Below are 12,484 nucleotides of genomic sequence, written 5' to 3'. Positions count from 1 at the left end.
ACATCAAACTCACAGTGGATCTCTTGGCAGAAACCCTACAAGCCAGAAGAGAGTGGGGGCCAATATTCAATCCTTAAAGAAAAGAACTTTCAAACTAGAATTTCATATCCAGCCAAGCTAAGCATCCTAAGTGAAGGAGAAATGAAATCCTTTGTGAACAAGCATTGCTGAGGGATTTTGTCACTACCAGACCTGCCCTGCAAGAGCTCCTGAAGGAAGCACTAAACACAGAAAGGAAAAACCAGTACCAGCCACTGCAAAAAAAGAACCAGATGGTAAAGACCAATGATGCAACAAAGAAATTATGCCAACCAAAGGGCAAAACAACCAACTAGTAATAAAATGGCAGGATCAAATTCACACATAACAATATTAACATTAAATGTAAATGGACTAAATGTCCCAATCAAAAGACACAGGCTGGCAAATTGGATAAAAAGCCAAGAACCATCTGCATGCTGTATTCAGGAGACCCATCTCATGTGAAAAGACAAACACAGACTCAAAATAAAAGGATGGAAGATTTACCAAGCAAATGGAGAGCAAAAAAAAACGCAGGAGTGGCAATCCTAGTCTCTGATAAAACGGACTTTAAACCAACAAAGATCAAAAGAGACAAGGGCATTACATGATGATAAAGGTATCAATGAAACAAGAAGAGCTAATGATCCTAAATATATACACACCCAATACAGGAGCACCTAGATACATAAGGCAAGTCCTTAATGACCTACAAAGGGACTTAGGCTCCCACACAGTCATAGTGGGAGACTTTAACACTCCACTGTCAATATTAGATAAATTAACGAGACATATGATCAATGAGACATAAAATCAACAAGGAAATCCAGGACTTAAATGCAGATTTGGACCGAGCAAACTTAATAGACATTTACAGAACTCTTAACCCCAAATCCACAGAATATACATTCTTCTTAGCACTGCATCGCACTTACTCTAAAATTGACCACATAATTGGAAGTAAATCACTCCTCAACAAATACAGACAAATGGAAATCATAACAAACCATCTCTCAGACCACAGGGCAATCAAATTAGAACTCAGAATTAAGAATCTAACTCAAAACCGCACAACTTGATGTAAAATGAACAAGTGGCTCCTAAATGTAGACTGGATAAATAATGAAATAAAGGCAGAAATAAAGATGTTCTTCAAAACCAATGAGAACGAAGACACAACATACCAGAATCTCTGGGACACATTCAGAGCAGTGTCTAGAGGGAAATTCATAGCAATAAATGCCCACATGAGGAGCAAGGAAAGGTCTAAAATCAACACCCTATCATCAAAATTGAAAGAGTTAGAGGAGCAAGATCAAAAAATCTCAAAAGCTAGCAAAAGACAAAAAATAACTAAGATCAGAGCAGAACTGTAAGACAGAGAGACACAAAAAACCCTTCAAAAAAAATCAACAAATCCAGGAGCTGGTTTTTTGAAAAGATCAACAAAATAGATAGACCACTAGCCAGACTAATAAAGAAGAGAGAAGAATCAAATAGATGCGATTAAAATGATAAGGGGGACATCACCACCGATTCCACAGAAATACAAACTACCATCAGAGATTGCTACAAACAACTGCATGCACACAAACCAGTAAATCTGGAAGAAATGGTTAAATTCCTGGACACTTGCACTCTCCCACGACTAAACCAGGAAGAAGTTGAATCCCTGAATAGACTAATAACAAGGGCTGATGTTGGGGCAGCAATTAATAGCTTACCAACTAAAAAAGGCCCAGGTCCAGACGGGTTTACAGCTGAATTCTACCAGACTTACAAAGAGGAGCTGGTATCATTCTTTCTGAAACGATTCAGAATAATACAAAAAGAGGGAATCCTCCCCAACTCATTTTATGAGACCAACATCATCCTAATACCAAAACCAGGCAGAGACGCAACTAAAAAAGAAAACTTCAGGCCAATATCCATGATGAACATCGACACAAAAATCTTCAATAGAATACTGGCAAACCAATTGCAACAGTGCATCAAAAAGCTTATCCACCATGATAAAGTAGGCTTCATCCTGGGGATGCAAGGCTGGTTCAACTTACACAAGTCTAAAAATGTAATCCATCACATAAACAGAACCAAAGACAAAAACTACATGATTATCTCAATAGATGCAGAAAAGACCTCTGACAAATTTCAACAGCGCTTTATGCTAAAAACCTTCAATAAACTAGGCATGGATGGTACGTATCACAAAATAATAAAAGCTATTTATGACAAACCCACAGCCAATATCATACTGAAAGGGCAAAAACTGGAAGCATTCCCTTTGAAATCTGGCACAAGACAAGGATGCCCTCTCTCACCACTCCTATTCAATATAGTATTGGAAGTTCTAGCCAGGGCAATCAGGCAAGAGAAAGAAATAAAGCACATTCAAACAGGAAGAGAGGAAGTCAAATTGTCTCTATTGGCAGATGACATGATTGTATATTCAGAAGATCCCATCGTCTCAGCTCAAAATCTCCTGAAACTGATAAGCAACTTCAGTAAAGTCTCAGGATATAAAATCAATGTGCAGAAATCACAGGCATTTCTATACACCAATAACAGACAAACAGAGAGCCAAATCAAAAGTGAATTCCCATTCACAATTGCTACAAAGAGAATAAAATACTTAGGAATACAACTAACAAAGGATGAAAGGACCTCTTCAAGGAGATCTACAAACCACTGCTCAATGAAATAACTGAGGACACAAATAGATGGAAAAACATCCCATGCTCATGGTTGGGAAGAATCAAAATCATAAAAATGGCCATACTTCCCAAAGTAATTTATAGATTCAACGCTATCGCCATCAAGCTACCAATGACCTGCTTCACAGAATTGGAAAAAAGCACTTCAAACTTCATATGGAACCAAAAGAGAGCCTACATAGCCAACACCATCCTAAGCAAAAAGAACAAAGCCAGAGGCATCACACAGCCTGACATCAAACTATACTACAAGGCCACAGTAATCAAAGCAGCATGGTACTGGTACCAAAACAGAGACACAGACCAATGGAACAGAACAGAGGCCTCAGAAGCAACACCACACATCTACAATCATCTGATCTTTGACAAACCTGACAAAAATAAGCAATGGTGAAAGGATTCCTGTTTAATAAATAGTGTTGGGAAAACTGGCTAGCCATGTGCAGAAAGCAGAAACTGGACCCCTTCCTGAGACCTTACACCAAAATTAACTCCAGATGGATTAAAGGTCAAAACACAAGACCTAACACCATAAAAATCCCAGAAGAATACCTAGGCAATACCATTCAGGACACTGGCACAGGCAAGGACTCCATGGCCAAAACACCAAAAACAATGGCAACAACAGCCAAAATAGACAAATGGGATCTAATTAAACTCCAGAGCTTCTGTAAAGGAAACAATCATTAGAGTGACCCGGCAACCAACAGAATGGGAAAAAATTTTTGCAATCTACCCATCTGACAAACGGCTAATATCCAGAATCTACAAAGAATAAAAACAGATTTAGAAGAAAGAAACAAACAAACCCATTCAAAAGTGGGCAAAGGATATGAACAGACACTTTACAAACAAGACATATATGAGGCCAACAAACATATGAAAAAATGCTCATCATCACTGGTCACTAGAGAAATGCAAATCAAAACTACACTGAGATTACCATCTTACACCAGTTAGACTGGCAATCATTAAAAAATCTAGAGACAACAGATGCTGGAGAGGGACAACAGAAACAGGAACACTTTTACACTGTTGGTGGGAGTATAAATTAGTTCAACCATTGTGGAAGACAGTGTGGCGATTCCTCAAGGACCTAGAAATAGAAATACCATTTGACACAGCAATTCCATTACTGGGTATATACCCAAAGAATTATAAATCATTCTATCATAAAGACACATGAACACGTATGTTCACTGCAGCACTGTATACAATAGCAAAGACCTGGAACCAACCCAAATGTCCATCATCAATAGACTGGATAAAGAAAATGTGGCACATATACACCATGGAATACTATGCAGCCATAAAAATCGATGAGTTCCTGTCCTTCATAGGGACATGGATAAATCTGGAAACCATCATTCTCAGCAAACTGACACAAGAACAGAAAACCAAGCACCATATGTTATCACTCATAGGTGGGTGCTGAACAATTAGAACACATGGACACAAGGAGGGGAGCATCACATACTGCAGTTAGCATGAGGGGGTTAGCGGAGGGACAGTGGGTGTAGAGAGGGTGGGGAGGGATAATGAGGGGAGAAATACCAGATATAGGTGATGAGGGGATGAAGGCAGCAAACCACCTTGCCATGTATGTACCTATGAAACAATCCTGCATGATCTGCACATGTACCCCAGAACCCAAATTACAATAAAAAATAAATAACAATAAAATAAAATAAAATAGAAGAGAAAAAAATTTCTCCGTTCTCATTAAAAAGAACGACACAAAGCAACATAAAACTAGGTGAGCCAAGTGTTCTTTGTTGTTTGTTGTTTTATAATGCATTTCAAGTTTAATTAGTAGTCTGCTTTTAAACTTCGTTTTGTGTGTGTGTGTGTGTGCGCGTACGCACTGACTTTAGGTTATGAGCAGTACGGGAATGATAGCAAAATTTACTATTTTGGATTTTAAGAATAAAAACCAAATAGTGCACCTAAGACTTAGACCATATATCTTAATAGTTATTAATATATTCCACTAATTTTGTATTAAAACCAGCCTTTTATTAAGATTGTTCATTACAAAAAAATCCTAAAATTACAGTCTAATTAAATGGGAAAATATGAACTCTGAATTGCTTATGAAATGAAACAATATATATAGTTACTATCTAAAAGTATACTTTATATTTAAAAAATAACTTTCCAAATCCTGAAAAATCTCTAATTAAATAGACATAAATAAAGTTATTTTCCTTGCTCCCTGACATATCCTATATACCACAGAAAAGTTAGCTATATAATCCGTCAGAAAGTTCAAAACCAAAAAAAAACAACCCAGGGAACATAAAGAACTTGAATCTTCAAAAAATACTCCCCACAGTGGCCAACAAGTCCAAAGTGGGTTATGTTCAGGGAATATGTGCAAAGCAGACTCTGTATGAACGAGACAGAAGAATCCTTTGAGAAACTTTTCCTGTGACTTGGACCAGGTACAGTCACTGCTGTCAGACCTGCTTTTCATAGATAGTCATGTACACATAACTGTAAATGCCTTAATGCTAGGGCCTATGTTTCATTCATATACATCCCATGCACAGCCTGGCATAGAACCATCATATGAGGGACTTAATAAAGAGTCAAAATGAATGCATGAATAGAATAATGTCCAAGAAGCAATCAGACACAGACTACCCCAACCTGCTAGGAAACAAACAGATCTCCATCAGTAACTAAGTGTTATCTATACACAATCAGATCCTTAAAGATTAAAATTCTAGAATCTGAGATCAGGTTTTACGAATTTAGAACATGTTTTATGCATAGTTTATAAAGCATTCAATAATTCCTTAACATTGAGCAATATTGAGTGGACATTCTACAACTGATCAATAATAATGCAAATATAGAAAATATATGTGTGCCATTTATATACATTGACTCTATTGTGCCCTAGGACTGAAACTGTAACCCAATGTTCATTCTTGTCTTCTTCCATAGTAATAGATGTTTTAGCTGGGCATATTGCCACTCGCAATAAAAAGTGCATTTCTCGTCTCCTATACGCTGCATCTTTTAAGAAACCTCTGACCAATGGGACACACAGGAAGTGATATGTGTACTTTCCAGGTCATCCCTTTAAAAAGAAGAGGGCGTTCTCTGCCTGCCTGCTGCTTGGGCAGTGAACTTGACTACTGGCCATCTCTGACTGGGGACATGAGGAGCAATACTCTAGGAGGACAAAAATGACAATGAAGGAGACTGGATCCCTGGATGACTTCATGGAACAAAGCCATAATATATTTCCTGAAATGCCAGCATCCAAAGGGTTACATGTGAGTGAAATAAATCTTTCTTAAGTTACTGTTTTTTCTACTTCCTGTTTCCCACAGCCAAAATTGTATTTTACCTAATTCATAATGAACCAAGTGAACAAAAACTGAGAGTCTGGATAAAGAAAATGTGGCACATACATACCATGGAATACCATGCAGCCATATAAAAGGGTACTTTGCAGGGACATGGATGAAGCTGGAAACCACCATTTTCAGCAAACTGACACAAGAACAGAAAACCAAACACCACATGTTCTCACTCATAAGTGGGTGTTGAACAATAACACATGGACACAGGGAGGGGAACATCACATACCAAGGCCTGCTGGTGGGTAGGGGCTAGGGGAGGGATAGCATTAGGAGAAACACCTAATGTAGATGACGGGGTGATGGATGCAGTAAAACACCATGGCATGTGTATACCTATATAACAAACCTGCAGTTCTGCTCATGTACCCCAGAACTTAAAGTATAATAATAATAAAGAACACGTGAACTCAAAAAAAAAATACTATTTTTAAATTATCCCTATGTACTCTGACTAAATTCTGTCATACCCACATACACACATCATGATTGAAACTATATACACAGGCACACGCATATGCGTCATCAATGTGTGTCACATATGTATTTTGTATATATGCATAAAGGCCCCATTTTCAGATGGCATATCATGTCATCATGCTGATAGGTCCATGATATTTCCTAAACTTCCTCTCCTCAAGTCATTCAACTAGATATGATCAGTTGAGAACTTGACCAAAGAAATCAGAGTATTCAGTAATAGAAGACAGGATAAATATTTTGATATAAAAAATATATACATCACTTAGTTTTCTCTAAAATCTTTGCTATTACATAGTCATAGATATAAGACAAATATATGTCTATATATGACCAAAATTTGCATTTCATGTAATGGTACATGGCTGAACAGGCTGTATTTAGAAAGTAAGTCACACCTACAATAAAGACAATAGATGAGCAGTAACATAAAACACACAGATACATAAAGGAAGCACGATTTATGTCCAAGTCAGACAGAAAACCTATGGAACTTCATCTACCCCATATATCCTATTCTAAATTGTAAAGCTAAGAACGAAAGAAAAGCATTGAAGAAATACTCAGACACAGCACACATGGGTCCCCCTTAGACACAGGTATCACCCATACTGTTAAGCTGTTTGTTGCTTTTATTTCCTTTGAAAATGATCTTAAACTCTTAGGCAAGCATGTTGGCCATACTCGAGAGAAAGCCCCTTTGGCCACAGGTGTGCGATTTTACTTAGGGACTCTAACTCTACTCACAGGAACTGTGATACCTTATATTTCATAGGTTCCTTCCAAGTCAAGGATAAATACAGAAATCCATGGAAACCACAGTGAAACACTAATGTTATTCTGTGCCGTTTCATTTAAGTATCCAGTGCTTAGCATATGTTTTACCCAGTAACCAACTTTCAATCAACTAAAAATGACCACAAGAAATCCTTAGCCTTCTGGTTACCCAGGGATTTAGGGTAAATAGAAAACGCCTAAATAAACTAAATTGTCCACATCGTCCAACAGATCATTACAAATGACATGAGAAAACATGTGATTGTTTTCTTAAAGGAACACACAGTGTCATCATAACCACTCTACTTAAAATATTCTCAAAGGGCCTCAAAGATTACCCACTCACTGAATGCAACCTTTTCATTATGTCTCATTTTTCTTGGCCTCCCTGCAGTATTCTAACCCTTTGGTCATTCCTTAATACTTGGAATTTTCTTTATCTTTAGCTTATGTGGTCCTGTCTCCCCTAACCTCTACATTTGGGTCCCACAATTCAGGCCTCAGCTTTCTTCACTCTTCTCTATATTCTGCACCAACTCTCATACATTAGATTCCCTAACTTCTTCCACAAAGCTAGGCCCAATCACCAGCTCTGGGTGTCCAGCTGTAGCTACCTTTTCAGCAATTCAAATTCCCAATCTCCATCTCTGGAAGTCCTCCCTGTAGCTACCTTTCCAGCAATTCAAATTCTTTATCACTTTGCATCAACTCAACACTAATTTACTCAGTACTGATTATGTGCCAGGGATTATGATTATCAAAACAAAACAAAACAAAACAAAGGCACTGTAGTCCCATAAAATAAAACTACACTCACATTAGTGCCATAGATGATAAAAGTCTGAACCAGTAGCACAGAAGCACCTATCTCAGTGGTTGTGCACAAAACTGTGATACTCCACTAGGATTTTGTAAAAATCCCAAGCAGTAAAGTGAACAGGGCAGAATGGAAGGGTGGAGGTGAGACGGGTAAGAGTGATACAGACAAAGCTGTACAGCCGAAAAAGTTTGAGAATTGCAATTATTTCCCTCAGTAGAGAAAGGACTAACGGTGACAGAAAATGAGGGTGGTGTTCCCTTCTCCCTCCTTACACCTGGTGTTGGTGCCTCTGGATTTTAGTTGGTGGTACCAGCATTCTTCTGATTACTTATATTCAAAACCTTGAAAATTTTAGGCTCCTTTCTCTTCCTGAAATCATAGGCCCCCAAAATGCCAAGCAAAACATCTCAATTGGTTTTATCTAATTTATACCTATGTTTTAAGGCTTAGCTCAGATGCCATGTTTCCAGGAAATCTTTTCCAATCTTTACCACAGCAAAAAGTAATTACTCTTTCAATGATCTACTAATATTATCTGTATTTGTATCAAATACAAATTGTATCAAAAAACTCCCCTTTTTAATGAAAAGCTTATGGAAAACAAGACTATTTCTATTCAGTGTTGCACACAGCAGGTACTGCCTTTTTTCTCCTCTGAGTTTTCTTCTGGTTTTCCTTACTTATAATTACATACCGGCTTTTGTAATGTTCGGTATTTCAAAAATTCTCATTTTACGCTATTAGCAAAGTCAACATAAATTAAGTTAGCTACGTTGGGGTTCTCATTTTATTAATTATTGAACTCTATGGCGGGGGAGGCGCTATGTAATCTGAAAAACTCCTTCCAAGTCTAGAATTCTATGAGTCTTTGATCATACAAAATATGGTTAACTAAAAAACAAGTTAGTACTAAGAAATAAACTGTTACATAAAACACTAAGAAATAAACTGTTTAAATCACGACCTTATAAGGTGATTCCACCAAACTTTCTTAAACACAACTCTTATAGCAGACTAGAGGTGCTTCACTTTCAATGCCTAAGAATATAAGGGTTTATTGTCTATGACTATAAACATTTTCTTAAAACACTTTGAGCCTCATGTGAATTAACAGTCTTGTATTAAAAATGAGTAATTTCAAATTAATAGGACAAGCTTTATCAAGATAGATTTTTCCAGTAAAAAGCAATCTTAAGACTAGATCATGATGAAAGTTTGCGAAAGATGTATTAAGGTATGGTAGTCAACAAGGTGACAAATTGTGTTTTAACACTTTTTATATAAGAGATCAATTTTCAGGCCTCAGTTCTGCTTATCTAGATACAAGTGTTAGAAAGCTGATATCCCAAATACTCTAAAATACTACTCCAAATATATAAATATTTTTAAAGATAAAAATTGCTTAAAAGTCTCACTAAAAGTAAATCCTGAACTAAGCATAACAATTCAGAAAGAAAGTACAATATATTCCAAAGTGCTTTATTCAGGCTGCATACAAATGTATCTGTAGTAAAATAAGAGTTGACAGATCACCTCTCAGGTGCTATGATTATCCATATACTTTTGATAAGCATGCTGCTAACCTGCAGGCATATTTTCATAAAATGAAGGATTTTATTCAAAACCATTTAGCAGCAATCATCTTATGTGATTAAGTCACAGATATTAACTGAAGCAGTATTTCACTAATACTCAATTTTTCTTTCTTGAATCAAATGATTTCTGTTCACTCATTCTTCATTACTAGAGGGAGGACAGGGTTTTGGATGAACCCAGGAACAAGCTCTTTTCAGGCTTGTTTGGAGAGGGTTCAAATGCATGGCTCCATCCTGCGTAATAAGAAAAAACCTCAAACATAATTTGGATTGTACTTTAGAAAGAAAAACAGATACCTTCCTACCCTGGCAGTAATGCTTGGAAAGGAATTGAAGCACAGACTTCATTACACTGTATCGATCTCACTAAATAAAGGGTTCTGAATTTATTGATCAGCTCAGACTAAACCCCTAACTGTTTGCAAGACCATGCATGATGTGAAGCCCTGGTTTACTGAAGAAGGAAGAACAGAAAGCACTTTTGTTCTCAGGCAGCCACAGAGTACCAATTTACACTAAGTCGTAGATTAACATGATTAAAATAATAGACAGCATTCAGTTACAGAATGGTGGGAGGTGGGAGAGAGAAAACATGTTAAATTCAAAGATTTCTCATTTTAAGAATGATGTAATAACAAGTCAAAGGTAAAATAACCTTTAAAAGATGAGTATTTTATTTGCATGTTTCTAAGCAGAAAAGCAGTTTTGTCTCTAATACAGTTGTTTCCTTCAAACCCCAAAAATATGCCTTAGTGATTTCTTTTAAGTCTACACAGCAGTTTCTTCCCCACCCTCGTCACTTTCACTGACTGCTAAATGATGCATACAGGGAGGAGTAAATCCAAGATTAATTTTAAGGTTCATTTTGTACATCTGCTCATTTTCATTTTCATTTGGAAGGACATTATTTTCTTTAGTCAAACTCAATTCTCATTCAAAATAAGCCTGAATGTGCTGCGAATTGATCTTATTACAATAAAATATTGCTGCCAAAATTTACAGCAGGCTTTTATCTCAGAAAAAGGAAAACCACACCCCTTTTTCCTGGTTTTCAGAACACAAGCCAAGCATGTGTTTTGTTAGCACCCGTCTCTACAAATTCAAAGTGTTCTTAATTTTAAAACAAACAAAAAGAAAGCGTAGTTGTTTTTTCTAAATATTAGCCACTGGAATATCTCCCAAATAGCTTTCTACCTAGTCTTTCACATTGAAGGCCTTAAGTATTCTGATCTACTACTTCGATATCTTGGTATTTAAAAAAGAGGAAGATAATGATTTTTGTATTCAACCACTGTATTACTTTTTCTGATATTTCTTAACTCTTTTAAACTTCAAACAAATAAAGTAATTGGTTCCAGTCAAGAGGGAGAAAACGCTAGCCCAGGAATTGAATTCAAGCTTCACAATCCAAATTCGGGTTTGGCCACTAAATAGCTGTACAGTGTGGTATCTCTAGCAAATTGCTATGCCCCTCAGTTTCAGGATATGGAGTACATGCTGCCTGTTCACTGGGTTGGTTCTGAAATTTTATGATAATTATTTGAAAACAACATTTGACACAAATTTACATTCCAGTATATGAAGCATTAGAAAACTTTTAAGTTCCTTCCTCTACAGGTCAAGAAGACAGAAACTCACTACAGAGGTCCTTGACTTCTGGTGGGATTCCATTCCAATGAAACTCATTGTAAAATCAAGAACTGTAAATTGAACCACTGTAGGCCAGGACTGCCTGTACATTATTACACAGTCATTAATTCACTTAACTAATATTTACAAAGTACCTAGGATGAATAAAACATTGCTTAATGTTGCTGCTTTATACAGCAACAACTAATGTAAAAGCTAATATCTGCCGGCAGTGATTCCAAAGGCAGATGGGAGATGAAATGCAGTAAAAAAAAATTTTTTTTCAAAAAAGGAGGCCTAAATGAAGTGGAAATGTATTAGGGAGGAAAACAAATGGGGAACGTAACCCAAAAATGTGTTTTATAAGAATGGATTTATCTACCCTAACACATTATGTTTTACATGTAAACGTTAAGTATAAATTCACTAGATTTAAGAAAATGCTTTATTTTGAAAAAAATTGGGGTTAAAAACCCCTAAATTATCATAATGAGCATTTACTAAGCATTTACTATGTGCTGAGGTTGTTAAAACCACTTTATAATATTAACTCATGTACACATTCTAACAGGCATGTCAGATAGTCACCATTAGTATCCTCAGTTTTCAATAAGGAAACTGAAGGAGTTAATCTCAGATTTCATTTACAATCCAGCAATCGCGACTCCTGATTATAAAATACATAATATATAAGTTTACATGTAAGAAATATTTTAGGATATAGAAAATACAAAAGGTGGTTTCATCATTTTCCTTAATTCTGAACTAAAAACAGTAAGAAAATTGAGAAATATGAAAACTTACCTTAAGTATAGTATTTTTTCAGGAAAAGAGTCTATGGACAATTGCATTATCTAACACTTTGAACTGCTGGACAAGGATTCACATTTAAAGAAAAATGTGTTATTTAATAAAAATGAGATTATTAAAAGTTCATAATTGTTTATTCTATAGGAAATATCCAGATGTATATGAACAAATGTTCTTATTTTGAAGATTGCTATCATTACAAGAAAAATGAACTATAGATATGCATGACTATTTGCTATATACTAACAAATAGATATACAGAAT

At 36.2% G+C, this 12,484-nt stretch overlaps 1 protein-coding gene across 1 annotated transcript in view; it reads right to left on the bottom strand.

The window, feature by feature from the left end:
- The window catches only part of CDH2 (cadherin 2), a 236,110-nt gene that overhangs the window by 171,691 nt on the left and 51,935 nt on the right, over window positions 1-12,484 (bottom strand). The gene's annotated exons all lie outside the window — the stretch shown is intronic.

The sequence above is a fragment of the Sapajus apella genome, unplaced genomic scaffold, assembly GCF_009761245.1.
Source record: "Sapajus apella isolate SASKATOON/1434 unplaced genomic scaffold, GSC_monkey_1.0 scaffold29, whole genome shotgun sequence".
Lineage (NCBI taxonomy): Eukaryota > Metazoa > Chordata > Mammalia > Primates > Cebidae > Sapajus > Sapajus apella.
The sequence above is the reverse complement of the archived record's forward strand: the minus strand, read 5'-3'. Positions and strand labels throughout refer to the sequence as shown.